Source organism: Doryrhamphus excisus, linkage group LG2, assembly GCF_037039965.1.
Source record: "Doryrhamphus excisus strain RoL-2023G ecotype Guam linkage group LG2, RoL_Dexc_Guam_v1.1, whole genome shotgun sequence".
In the NCBI taxonomy this organism is placed as follows: domain Eukaryota; kingdom Metazoa; phylum Chordata; class Actinopteri; order Syngnathiformes; family Syngnathidae; genus Doryrhamphus; species Doryrhamphus excisus.
The window spans coordinates 2,557,316-2,572,657 of NC_136358.1; the positions used below are offsets into that span (position 1 = coordinate 2,557,316).

Below are 15,342 nucleotides of genomic sequence, written 5' to 3' on the forward strand. Positions count from 1 at the left end.
CGCTATTATAGGTTTGTTTCATCACTTTGGAACCCTAGGCCTGTTGTGTTTTTGTCTAACTCTCATATTGGAAGGAAATTGTTTGTTAAATACATATTTAGCCATGTATTCCATTGAAAATGCACAGTAACTGACTTTCAAGTCACTTCAAACAAATAGTTTTTGCAGTTTTTAAGCATTTAATCATTATACCCCTCGTATTTACAGTATGGAACAGACATGAAGTAATTACAATGTTTTCGTTAGTTTTATCCATAATATGTTCTCTATTATATTATATCTATATTAACACAGCAGACATATTATATCAGTTTTTACTCTTTTTCTTCTTCATATTTCTATTTTTATTACAGAATAAGCTATATCCAATCTTGTGAACTTTACTATTGCAGATTCTTGGCAAATTTTCCTCAATTTGAAATTGATAACCCCTCTTCCTACTCTGTGCATGGATGCTGTGCCCGAGCTAACACACTGGTGTGCAAGAGCCTTGCAATGTACTGGCAGTGTAATCACTGCTCTAAAGGTAGAGGCATGCCCAGACAAGATTGGCTTCATAAAAACGACCCTCATTAAGACACAATTTAGTGGGGCCTGTGCAAGCCAACAACATTAGTTTGGGTGGTATCACCTCGTTAGGATTCTATTCTCAATGGTCACGGATGCGCCTGAAGCAAGGTGGCTGTATCGGGTTTATTTGTTAGAAGCTAAATTGTTGAATCTTTTAAGAAGGGATGAAAGGACAGCAGGTTAGATGGTGCAGTAGACCCCCCCTTTGTTCTGAAATTATTTCTCAGCTTTGACGTAGAGGGTTTCCCTCATTCCTCTTTTAAAACCATTTGTCTTTATCCAGAATGTGCATTTTCGTCCTCAAGAGTGCTGTTTGTCTTTGAGTTGCAGGTGGACATCTAAGTTTTGACCTGGAGCGTTTGCCCATCTGTGTTGTGTTACAGCTGAATGGAATGCTAATGAGTTGATTCCACCCAAATGACTGTCATTGGCTGGCTCCACTCCATTGTATTTTAACTGTGATATGTTCCCACCAGGGTTTTATGCTGTCAATACCGATCCCGATAATTCATGAGTCCAATATTGAGTCCAATATTCTTGTTTTACCGGAGCATGGTATCCACAACTTAGGTTTTGTATTTCACAATGCATTTATTTCTAGTCTTCTCACATTATTAACTGAAAACCTCCGTTCCTTGGACAGTCATACAGGGGAAGTGCCAAGACTGGCATGCACCCACCACGTGTACGCTCACAGAGTCAGATGTGGTCGCAGGGGGCAAGCGCATCACATATTACCCGTAGCCCAAAGCAGCCCTGCACACAACAAAAGTTCCTCTTGCACTAAAAGGGCTACATGGTGTCTGCATGCTCCAAAATCCTTGCCCATACTTGCAAGTACAGTACTTGCAAGTACTAAAACAATCCAACTCAGCAGTTTATATATCATTGCATTGAAATTATGCTAAATGCTTCTAAAATACGTAACAAAGATTATGACCCCAAGTTAAGTTGCTCCCCAGTGTCTTGCAGTTATTACTTATATATTTGTTTCAATTAAGTGAAGGTGCATGTTGTCATAGTCTACTGCTAATTACAAGAAAATTGTGTTTGTAACTGTGTTACTTTGTGTCACTGGTTCCAATTTGGCTAGTGTAGACTTTTTATGCAACAGAGCATGCTGTGTAATCTTGGCTGTATATTTGTTGTGTTTATTGACTCATTGGGCACTTCTACAGCAGCGATATGAGGGAATGATGAGTCTGTTTTCTGTTGCATTTTCAGGAGCGTTTTTGAGTTCCAGGTAACTTGTGACCAAGCTGATGTCGAGTAGTTTACTAAAGAATATTTGCTTCAACTCTTACTATTTTTATAACTGCTCAGTTCAAACATGATGCCTGTATTTCATGACAAATGAGCACACTGTTTGAGTGGAGATCTGCTTTGTAAACAAAGTACAATTGAAATGTCGCCAGGCACATAAAACACAAATATCTCATTGTTCCTTTCTTTTTGTCAAAGTGGCTTTAATAGTGTTGGAAGTATGATACACCTGCGCTCACAAACTTAGACACTGAATTTGTAGTGTTTTATACTGTCCTGTTTAAACAGGATGTGTCTTTTTTTTATCATTCTTTTTAAAAGTTCTCCACGGCCAAGTTTGGACAAAGGATGTTTGCGTTCAAAAGGCACCACATAATTTAAGTTGCTACATTCATTATATCTGATGCGGAAAATAAGCGTTACCTCGTTTACAAGAATTCCATGTCTTTATTCATCACACCGTGCACTCACACGTTTAGATTTCACTGACATACAGCTTACATGAAGTTTTGAGGTGAGTTATTTTAATTCCTACATTCCCTGCGGAAAATTTGACAGGGGAAGGTCCACAACCTTTTTTTTTAATGTGACTGCAATGTTTCTACCTCCTTTCAGTTGATGGCACACCACCCACGCTGACTATTAGACTATTATTATGGACTATTATTAGTCAAAATTAAACAAGTTTCTATTTATGTAGTATTCTGGCCACTAGGCATCATGTTATGGGATGTTGCATTGACCATAGCATAGTGAAAATAAGTTTCCTCCCATTCCATGAGAAAATTGTTGTAGAATTAAAGAGTCTGAAAGTGACTATAGGGGTGTTAGTTCACGTCTACAGGGCTCTAATAATTAAAAAAAATCCTAAACACGTATTCTATGCTCCAACTGAAAAAAAATCAAATTTATTAATATTGAATTGAATTCGTATTATTTATTGACATTTGTACAAACGTGATTTACTTTCATGGAACTCTGTAGCTGCAATGATTATTCGAATAACTCGAGTACATCAATTATATAAAATATTCAATATTTTTTTATCTGCTTCAAGAAATTGCTTACATCACCATCGCACGTACGTCACCCACACAGAGGACACATAAAGAAGCGGGTGTTTGAAGACGTGGGGGGGATTGAAGAGGCTAGAGAAAGTGACAAGGCAATGAAAGAGAAGGAAACCAAAACGTTAAACAACAGGCAGAAAATGTGGCTACACACCGTGACTTGCATCCGTTGGAATGCGGCACTTACGTACCACAATAGCAGTCCTTTTCCGATTCGCCGTCACCGCTATGCGGCAACAATGAACTCCCAGTGTGAAAGCAACCACTGGCTGTTGCTGTGGCTGAGGATAAAAACTCTGCGGTAAGATGCACACACCTTTCAAAACTTCCGCCGATCATATTGTAAACCGCTATGTTGTGTGGGAAAGTTATTTCTTTTATTTTATTACTATTATTGTTTATTGTTATTATACACCATTGGGTGTCTTTGATTTTTGAAAAGCAAACACACGTCAAGATAAGTGAACAACTGTTACCATTCCCAAATGGTAAATCCATGCATGTAAACAGTCTTGTAGTGTAATGGAGACACATTTAATTGGACCGTGGTACTAATCACCTTTGGTTGGTACCCGCACCCCTCTTTGCTATTTTTAGGGGATTTTCCTTTGACCTCTTTTAGGCTAATTAATGTCACAAACCCTGCCTCCAAAGGTGCTTTGAGATTGATGACGCCAAGGTACAGAAGCCTGGGAGGCTTTTGGGGGAAAGTGTTTGCTGGCCCTTACTTGAACATGTTGCCTGGTGGATTGATGATGTTCATGCGACACTGACCCCCTTTCCTATGGCGAACAATCCATATGCTGCCATCTGTGTCGTCATATGAGCATGTACACCCCTGTTCCTCCTTAAGGACCTCATGTATGATGTATAGTCTCGATATTTAAACACCTCATTGTCTGTCGGTGTAACAATCACTCCACATGGTTGTGGTGACTTGGAGGTTGGACAAATGGTTGTATGACCTGAGTGCCTCTTTTTTTGTTATTATCTTTGGATTGTTCCGTGTTATTTGGGGCTTTTTGGCTTGAATGTCTATGCGGTTATGCAAATGTGATGTAGATAGTTCCCTCAGCTGATGGATAAAGTGCTTCACAAATGGAAAAGCCGAATTCATGCATTTTAAGAAGCACTAAAACACTGAGGCCATTTTTAATTTCCACCTGGTGATTGGACAGAGCGTGAGCTGGCCCAGTCGGACTAGTTATGCTCTTTTACGATTGGACAGCAGCAGATTAAATACAAACCTGCTCAGGTTGTCTGATTTAATGTTGGGCTGAGGGATGTTCTTGCCTAGCCAAGCTGATCTTAATCAATCTGATCAAGGCTAATGATCTTTTCTGTCTCAGTCATCAGACCTCCAAGCTAATCCCATCCTCAGGGAGGGCAACTAGCATTTTTATCACTGCTTTTCTTGCTGGGGAAAATGGCTTGATGTTGGGATTACTGTACTTAAATGAGATTATTTGGGATCACCCAATATAGAGAGTGGATTTTATTCTTATTTGTTTGGGAGAAACAAAAATCATAATGGCAAAATGTATTTTTCTTTTGCAACAAAAGGAGATAACAATACAGAGAAGATATTACATGTACCTGTGTTGTTGTGGTATTAACCTAGATTTTCTGTTTCTGGAACAAATTGTGCTCATGTGCATTATCCTCCATCACTTTTGAACAGGTACACAATGGACCAGCCCAGTTGAAAAAAGGTCATATGTATACACTCCTGATCAAAATTTCAAGACCAGTTGAAAAAGTGCATATTATATATTGTATATTCCATACAATTGCATAAAAAGAAGACCTTTGTTTAGTCAGATGGGCTTGTGAACTGCGGAGTTGTCCCATTGAAAAACCCAGTAATTACCAAACAGATGAGGGCCTTCAGTCATGAAGGATGCCTCCTGCAGCATCTCCTCATAGCCGAATGCCATTTGACGCCCCTGCACAACCCGAAGCTCCATTATTTGGGGGGCAGCGGGGTGGTCTACCACTTGAAGTTTTTGTTCCATAACCCTCATGATCTTTTGAAGAACTGACTGTCCTACGCGTCCAACCTCAGCAGCAATGCCACGCTGCCAGAGGCCTTGCTTATGCAGCTCAACAATGTGACAGCCTACAAAGAGGGAAAGTGTTTTTGCTTTTGCTATCAAAAGATTGTGAATACCTGACTAAAAAATTACATTGAATCCATATTTTGTCAAGATTTTGGCTTTTAAAAGTTGTCGTCATGAACTTTTGATCAGTTGACGAAAAGAAAACCTCCTTAAAATCCAAAAGTGCAAAATGTAAATTGGTCTTCAAATTTTTCTCAGGAGCGTATTTAAGTTGCACGCCCATAATGCATTTACTTAAATGAGTGTGAAACAGGGGCCTTCAGATCAATAAATCTTAAGTGAGCAGTTTTCATTGAACGCATGAGAGATTTGTTCAAACAAAGCAATCGATAAGTGGATGATTGCTGCCTTTTTTACACACACACACCCACACACACCCACACACACCCACACACACCCACACACACCCACACACAGGATGAATGGACAGACCAAAAAAAAGGACCAATAGGTTTGAATGGCTTCTTTCTTTCCCTCCGAAATTGCTCACCAGCCTTTGGACAAGTCTTGCGCTTTGAATATGTTGATGAGCGGCCAACCTCTGCCAGATGTTGCAGTGAGATTAATCCTCAGCACATTGTGGATGAGGCCAGGTCTACACGACATCATTTCACCCCTCTTGTGTTGTGATCGCAGAGCCAAGGCATGAAGTCAGTCCACCACTACGTGACCACTTCCAGAATCTGACGTTTGGGCGATGCTGTGTGCACATTGGCTGAAGCGATGAATGGATTGGTGTGTGTGGGATATAGCTTTGCTGTTGAGGGCTTCTCAGTTTTGCACAAAGTTTATCATTGTTTTTGCTATGATTCAGCCAGCCCCGGGCTTGAACCAGGATCCAAAGATCGCGCCAGTAACTAAGCTCAAATATCGGACTGTCAACTCAATGTCTTTAGCGACTCTTAAAGTTTTAGGTAGTGTGCTTTACTAACATACTCTTGCACAGCTGCACTAGCTATACTTATCAACCTTCCCCATAGAAGCCATTATTTAGCATTTTAGAGAGTTAGATTTTGGAGCCATTTTGCCTGGCGACTGTATAACTACTTAGTTGCATTTATATGCAAATAGGGCGAATCATGCAGAAACCCACCACAACTTGCTCCCCAGTAATGTGTAGCAGATTTTTTTCAACAAGCAAGGAGAAATGCATTAAGAAATACATATTGAACACATGCAAACTCGCTCTATTGCAGTTAAAAAAAAAAGTAAATGATTGCTTTTTCATGGTTGACTAATTATTATTAGTCACTGTTTCCCTCCATTAATATTAGTCACAAATATTGAAAACAAATGTAAATGTATATTCTGGCCACTCTGCATCAGTAATGTTCCATTATTGAGAAATGGCATTAAAATACTGTCACAGTCATCAGCCAATTGTTAGGTGCACAATTGGTGTACTCATGGGGGTACACATACCCTCCTTCTGGAACACAGGGTCTAAATCATCATCATCACTGACTTGGGTTCAAGTCATCACCCAAATAAACAAATCCGTTACCTGGGAATCCCACACAATATATACTTTGTGAGTGTTGCAACAACCAGTCTTATAAATCTGCAATATTTTTATCACACATACTACCAATGTATTTGGTTGTTTGCGGCCAAACCCACACAGGACATACTACGGAGGTGGATGTCAAGTTGAAATTTAATTTCTGTTAGTTTATAGTGTTCCATACAGAACCCAACAAAGACAGACAGCACCTTTAGCGCCCTAACCATTAATTATGCAAATGTTTCACTCAATGCATTCCGCTTCCTGCCCGAGTTGCATCACACACTCAGCAAAACAAACAATTCACTGGCTCAGTTTGCAAGTTTCACTGGCTCACGGGTGTTTAATGAAGACTGAAGTTACTCAAGGGTGCAAATTGTTGCACGTGTGAGTTTTTGTGCATACACTCTGTGATGGGTGACTCCAGTGAATTAGTGAGTAGCCTGTTAAATGCCTGTTAAACTTGTGCAAGATTCCGTACATGAGCTTTCTTGTGAAGAGGGACTGCAGTGAATCGGGTGTCCATATATACGTCTTTCTCATCAATATTTTTGTAGTATGCTCATGTACGTATAAGAGGCACTACTTTAAAAACTCTTTTTGAGTGTTTGCCAATAGGGCTCAAGTTCACGGTTAGTTTTATATTGCCTCATCTTGGCTGTGCTTGTCTAATTTATAGCCAGTCAGGATCACATTATGTGTTTGTGCATAGTGACTGCAAGGATGAAGTGAGAAAAATTCTCATTTTCCACATGACACCTTCACTTCTGTGTGGCTCAAGACAAGAATCCTTGCTTTTATTATTAAAAAAAGAACTGCTCCTCCCTCTCTTTCTATACATACACACACACACACACACACACACACACACACACACACACAAAGAAAAGAACGTTATTTCATGAGTGTTAGAAGACTCCCTTTGTGTACCTGCAGCCTTTTCCAGATTCAATTATGCCATGAAATGCCAGCGACTGCAAAGCTTAGACTTGGTGACACCGGGGGAGATTGCGGCGGAAAAGTCCATCCTTCTGCCTCCTGTCTCTGTGCCGTCTGTCTGGCTGTGAAGCCAAAAGGTTGAGTAAAATGCCACATTTATCTTTCCACCCCCACTCTGTGTCCATCTCTGTGTCAACAATGTCCTTATTTGACAGTAGTTGTGTGCACCTTTTTGATATTGGTGTTCAATTAATAATGGTGGACAAACAATGACAGGAACTGGTTTAGTGTATGGCCAGGCGATATGGCCCAACATCACAACCTATTGCGATAGCGGTATCCAGTAATCGCTTGTTCATCACGGTTAACTGGTTCCAGTCACAACCGTAATAGGTCAATTTTCAAGTAGGATGTCTTCTTTAACATCGTTACAGCCCTATAGACACCTTTACACACCCAATATTGTAGATATAATGAGAGAAAAAGCCATTTAATATATATATATATATATATATATATATATATATATATATATATATATATATATATATAAAATATAGGGATAAGATATCATGAGGATAAGCGGTAGAAAATGAATGAATGAATGAAACACACATAATATACACGGACAATGCAACATATTCCGATGCAGGTTTTACATACTTTTGGTTTAATTGATTATTTGAGTCTGAACCATGCTGGAGAATCTTCATTCTAAGAAATACCATTTTTTCCCAAATCTTGCAGTCCTACCCAGGAGGCCAACTCAATCCATTTTCCCTCCTGGTGTAGGTTTAGACAACCTCTTTGTTTTCAAAATGCACATCAAGCTGTTTTGAAGTACATTTTGTGCATTAGCTCAATTCAAGGTCGTTCTGATTTGCGTTCTGTCTTCTTTTTGAGTTCACGATAAACAAAAGCAGACATTTCTGAGAAAAAAAAGAATAAATGCTGACATCTTTTTTATACCCCCACGGACAGGATTCACCACTTTTTTTTCCCCTTTTTCCACTGTCACATCTCCACTGATGAGTAATCAGAAACGAGGCGGACTGGCTCAGCACATGCCAAAAAAGCTTTATTCTGTCCGGGACTTTCTATGTCCTCTACAATCATACAGAGTAGAGCGCTGATGAGTAAAATGTCTCTGACCCTGATTGTAAGTACGCTGCCTTAATTCCTGACCATTGTCCAAATTCTTATTGCCCTCGTCCTGATGTCAGATCCATGCATAATACACCTTCATTCCACAAAGAAAAGGTCAATAAGTTCCTTCTTGATTTAAACAATGCAGACAACTCCCACCTGGAAACTGACGCAAGAGCCTCCTACACGGAGTAAATGAAGAGCGCTACAACCTGCCAGCATCACTTCAGCTGCACGCTTACACTACTCATAAAACTTGTCTGACCTTTTAGCTGAAATGTTAGGGCAAATGAGTTCTCAGAGCCCCAGATGTGAACCCCACCCCCCAATGCACCACCGGGGACTCATTATCTCTTCTGTCCCATTATGGAATATTCTCACAGGGTGTGGATTGTATAATGCAGCAGCCTTAGGTATCTGCATCCTTTTCCAAAACCACAGGGGGTCTTTTTCCTCACACTAAATAAATAACCTGCATTTTGCAAGCATGTGTTATTCCAAGTCAACTAAACCGGTGTGCCTTCTGTTTTTGGAGGAAAACCCTTATTTTTAGCCAAACTCAAAGAGAAGTAAGTTGGGAGCTTTGAAAGAAAGCAAATATTGAGCCCAGGCTGCAGGTGGGATGTTTTTCATCTTTTCCTTTACTTCTTCTTCTCTTTCTTGTACTCATAGCAATTACTTGTAAGCGTCCAATTGGATGACTCTGTCCTTTCCTATCCTATGCTTTGCACAACCTTTCAATATGGGGTATGGAATGTAAAAAATCAATCAATAATACTTTTTTAGCTGATATATAGTTAATATGGGCTGCACGGCGGCGGAGTGATTAGCGCGCAGGCCATATAGCTAGGAGTTTGACTCCACCCTCGGCCATCTCTGTGCAGAGTTTGCATGTTCTCCCTGTGCATGCGTGGGTTTTCTCCGGGTACTCCGGTTTCCTCCCACATTCCAAAAACATGCTAGGTTAATTGCGACTCCAAATTGTCCATAGGTATGAATGTGAGTGTGAATGGTTGTTTGTCTATATGTGCCCTGTGATTGGCTGGCCACCAGTCCATGGTGTACCACGCCTCTCGCTCGAAGACAGCTGGGATAGGCTCCAGCATACCCGTGGCCCTCGTGAGGATGAGTGGTAGAAAATGAATATTGTTAATGTTGTTCACTTTTGTCACATTTAAATAATTTACTTACATAAAGATTTATTGTATATTGTTAATGTGTTTATAGCAGATTTTTGTCATAGTAGTTATCGTTCTTGTATTTGGTTATTGTTACTTTTGAAATCTCACAGCCTATCTTGCAATTGAAGTGAATGGGTTTCATGAGCCTTGTGCAAACATACAACTTCCTCATGTGAAGTGCACCTAACACGGATGAGTGGCACGCCACACTCACAATCTAAAAGCTACCAATTTTTACATCTGAGGGTTAGCGGCAAGAATGTCGGTGCCACAAATCACATGTTCCAAAAGTACGATACGCTTGCAACCCCTCTGACTAGCCTACATCCTCTACTTGCTGGCCACACCAACCAAAATTTCCCCAAAATTGTAGAGCCTGTGCGTGTGGTAACACATGCGTGGGGATATAACTCCCGCTCAAATTTAACCATTGTGGGATAAATGTACAATCTCACCGAATCGAACAAATCTTTTTCCTGACTCCCCCTCAACTTGTTCTTTGATTTGACTGTCTTCCCGCGTTCAGAGATTCCCCTGATCTCCCTTTGTTACTCCTGGCCTTTGTTTTTAGTGAACCTTAGCCCTGCCTGTTCAAGACAAGCCAAGATCAGGTATGGGTTTAGGGAAAAGTCAGACAGGCTGCAAAGTGTATTTACTTTGATTTCTTAAGTCTTTCTCAGTCCTGTATGCAGGATTGCATTGGGAATGATGACTTCCATCTTAGTCCAAAATAAGCATATCACTGAAGAAGAAAACTGAACACTTTCTTTCATTCTGTCACCTCTCACATTAGCTACACGCCACTGTTTACCTGTCTCCCTGTAAGCTCACCTTAGTCTGCTACGACCGTGATTGAGTGTCGCGGCGGAAAGCGTCAATGTTCATTTCATCCATATTTGATGAGCCAGTGTCTCTCGCTCATTACGCACAACCAGGGGAAGCTTGTAATCAACATTCACAAACACTCTGAATAATTATTTACCAAGATTGCTCTGTTTATGCACGCATCGGAACAGGTTGCTTTTTTTTTTTTCTCCTCCTCCCTCCCAGCACCCTGTGTTTCTTTTCTTCCTCCCGCTCGGTGATAAAGACCTCTGATTAAGTAATAAGTGGACTGATTTCCTATTGTTGTTTTAATCATTTGGCTTGCTCAGGCAGCCTCCTGATTTGTTAGCTAATATTACAGTTGCCGCTCAACCTTTTGTCATCACTGTGGCCGTGCGCCCAAAAGAAACCAACAAATAACTGATCCTGCATCTAGAATGTTGTTACATTATTTTGTCACACTGTTTATCTAGTGATTCCAGACAGGATGTTGTGTTACCGACGTAGCTATGATTCATCACTGGGTGCAGCCACCGCATAGACTGACTTTTTATTCCAAAAACAATCTTTGTATATGCTGTCAGGGAGAGTATTTATGGCATGTCTGTTGGGGAGCGTGGATACACGTTCAAACGCTGTTTGTGTTTGGCCAGCATTCATTAAGCAACAAAACAAAAGACCATTTTCATGTTGCAACCAAATTATCTGCCAGGCACCGTCTCCATAGACAACATTGTTCCTAGACCAAATTTCAAATGTGATGGCTAGCCCTAGCTTTAGCACAAGTTAATTGGGAGGCCATTAGTCCATTAAGTATCCTCAAAGTCCCTTAAGAGAGCTATTACCTGCCATTTGCAGCCACAGTAAGCCCAATACCCACAATGCCCTTTCTCACCTTAATTAATGTCACAATTTAAAGCCTCTAATAAGGCTGTCATCTTGGCCACTTATTATTATATTTCTTTTTAAAATAACCCTCTGTGTCGTCAGCAGTGAGTGCCTCATCTCACTTCCACACAGCTGCCATCGAGGCAGCATTCCCTCCCTGCAGACAGCAGAGATTAGCACATCCAAGCAGCGAAATCTCAAAAGGAACAAGCACACTAACATTTTCCCTGTGTAAAATAACAACCTTTTTGAATTGGTAAGTTCTTTGGACCTGGATGGTCGGTGGAGGCCGGAGCGCCTTTGGTGTGCCGTGCATAACTTGGTCCGCCTTCTTTGTCATTGGCTTGTGTGGACACCAAGATGCATTTGTGGCCTGACTTTGATGCAGCCAAAGAGCTCCATTAAAGTTGCAGCTGCTTTTAGATGCCGAACGTCCCTCTTTTGAATTATTTAGCAGGCAGTTATATGTGCGTGTGTAGGTGTGTTTTTTCCCATTTGGAAAATACAATGGAATATGTTTTGTTGAAGCCGCCCCCATGATGGCGGTGAAGAGGGAGTTGAGCCAAAAGGCAAAGCTCTCAATTTACCAGTTGACCTACAGTCCTACCATCATCGATGGTCATGAGCTTTTGGTAGTGACAGAAAGGACAAGATTGCTGATACAAACGGACGGAATGAGTTGCTCGCTGCTCCTCCCCATTGAGAGGATTTCAGATGAGGTGGTTCAGGCATCTGGTAAGAATGCCTCCCTCCCTTCATGGCACGTCCAACTGGTACTCGGCCTCAGGAAGACCCAGGACATGTTGGAGAGACTATGTCTCTCAGCTTGCCAGAGAAACCCTTTTGATCCACCAGGAGGAGCTGGACGAATAAACGGAAGGAGATGGAAGAAGATGCGCTCTCACGTCCGGCTTCTGAGCTCCACGGCACCAGCAATACCTCTGACAAAGTGTATCAGACTATGCCTGCTCCTCCTTGGACAGGCCAAGTTTGTGACAGCCGCCATACGTCCTGGTTCTCCTGAGCTCCACGGCACCAGCGGTGCTACTGACAAAGTGTGTGTGACAATGAGTGCTCCTCCTCAATCAGGAAAGACTGGAGGAGCCTACTCTTTGAGTTCATACACGGTAAGTCAGGGGACTCCAGCCAATAGCTCATGAGCTGCCACACACTAGCTCTACAAAGACTTTATTAATTTATTATCAACTCTTTACCCACTATATTAGAAAGTTAGGGAGCACTTTGAGTGCGTGACCAATCACAGCGGAGTGGGCGTGCCTGGAGGTGGGCCGTGAGTGGAATAAATTAAAGGAATCCAAGGAAATACAGCTGAAATCGGTGCAGGTATTGGAAGATCTAGAGCGTTTTCTGTGTGGGGTATTGTGTGTAGCTGCTCTATAGGAGTCCACAACTCAATACAAAGGGTTGCAAAATGAGCATAATAAGTCCCCTTTAAACTATGTCAGTAAGATTTTTTCACAACTTATACCATATTTTTTCTGCCTTTCCTGTCGACCAGACATGAGGCCACTTAGAATGACCACTATGTGTTTTTCACTTTTTTTCCATCTCAAATAATGGGCACTATAAAAGCCATAAATACATAATTTTCCACTTAGTCGGACTGTAGTGCCCCTGCCATCAATAGCCTTCTTTGAGGAGATTGCTGCCTTGGGAATTTTTTATTTGGAGTTATTATATATATTTCAACGTTTCATTGCCCCAGATTTTATATTCACATCCCAAAATATTTCCAACCCACACGTTTTCTCTCTCCCTTTTTTATTTGGTCTAAAGCTGCCAAGGTGCATTGAAGTAATCCATTGGCACACTTGAGTGTGTGGCAAAAACATGGTGGACAACCAAAAATGCTTGTCATATCAGCAGTTAGAAATGTAAAAATTAAGACATCTTACGTTGTAGCTAATTTTAATGCTGCTTTGTACGTTTGGATGCCTGAATTGGGTAGATACAGCTTTAATGTTAATGTAAAAAACATTACAACTCTGTTGAATGAGTCATAAATAAATAAACAGTACATGCAGATAAACAACTACCTGGTCAACAAACTGTTGACAAGATTGGGCCAAACTTTTCCATGAATTGGCCCCTTAAGGACTCTCACTACATTTATTCCAAGTACCCCTCGATTTCCTCTTCTACCACAGGCCAATCAGTAGCTAATGGACACTAATACAAAGAGTGGAGCAAGTCACACACATGGCGAGTGCCAAATCAGCCGCTTTTCATTCAAATGTGCTTCAGTGGCTTTGATTAGAACCAGGCTTACTGCTCAAAGAAAGGGACACAAACATGCAACTGAGAATCGGCATGTACACTTGCAATTTATTGTTGGCACTTTTGTTGTTCATTCGTGTTTTTTGCTACTGAAGTGCCGGCATGAGTCTGATTTCCACCATATTTCTGATTGGCAAAGCCTCAGAGGCACGGCCTTTATTATTTGATTGCTATTCAAGCGCACACACTCATCCATAGGCGTCTTATTATCCATAGCTTGGCAGAATGACTACATCCTCCTGTAATAACACCCTGCATGTACACAATGACCGTTTGCATTAACAATTCACCATTCGTGTTTGATTAGCCCTACGGAGACAATGGAAGCAGCCTTTCCGAAGCGTTAAAGCATTTTTTTTCCTCTAAGTAATTACAGGGGCCCTGTCCTCCATTTCCAACCTTACAGACTTATCATGTTGAAAACTTTTTATATCACTCCTAAATCACCTGAATGGTCAGGTATGAGAACTTTCCAATTTCTTGCGTCACAACTTTAGGAAGTCAATGTATGACAACTTGCTGTTGCTCAGCAATAACCACTGCTCAGCACTCTTTGTGTTTTTTCTTGAAAATGGCAGCTGGAAATTGTTTAATCACATGTAACAATTGGTAACATCTAGGGGTCATAGGTGGGGGGGGGGGCATTAACAACAGGGTAATGGAAGTCGAGGGAGCAGCCTGCAGAATCCCAGCATTTTGACCAAGAGTGGAAGCATACAAATACTTGTAGATAACCTTGAGATTTATGGAGTATTTTATTAACTGGTGTCTATATCATTTTAAAAGTACATAAAAGCACATAAATAATAACAAGATGAGCACTATTTAATGTTAATGGTGTTATTGTACACCAAACACCCCCAAGCATGCCTCATGGACCTTCCTTTGTATGCAGCCATTGTGCTAAATATGATGGACAAATTTGCAATAGAATATTGAGGGCTGTGGTGCAACATTAAAATCAATACATTGATTAAATACATATATCACATTGTGTCTGTTTGCATACATGGACACTGTACAGCAAAATCTGCACCTGATCTTTCAATCACTGTTTGTGTTCCAGGTGGCTGCTTAGTCACAAACACACACATGCACAAATACGTGAATGCCTGAGCGATGCTAATGGATCTGTCCGTCAAGTCAAATCAGTGACAAACATGAAACCGTTTCAATCTATTCAAAAAAGGAGCCTGCAAGGAGGGGCACCATGGCAACCATGAAGTTATGTTGTAGTAATCATCTCTGCCGTTCAGGGGCAAGTGCATTTCTTTAGTGCGTCCAAAAGTGTGGAGAAAATAAAATAATTTTTTGTAGTTTCAATTTCCGTGCTTAGAGTGTGAATGTGTGTTTTTTAGTCAGCACGCCTGCATGAAAAAGTTCATAAATCACTGTCTGTGTGTACTTGAGCACAGATTTCTGTTTTTCCTGTCGAAATGGATGACGGCCATTATTTATGATGACGCCCACTCGTAGCTGCTTGTTGTTGCCACAGGGCGAGCTGTCAGCTGTCGCCTCTTGCTAATGGTACTAATGCC

At 41.0% G+C, this 15,342-nt stretch overlaps 1 protein-coding gene across 15 annotated transcripts in view; it reads left to right on the plus strand.

Moving 5' to 3' along the window:
* The window catches only part of nrxn2b (neurexin 2b), a 371,144-nt gene that overhangs the window by 103,330 nt on the left and 252,472 nt on the right, over positions 1 to 15,342 (plus strand). The window lies entirely within an intron of this gene.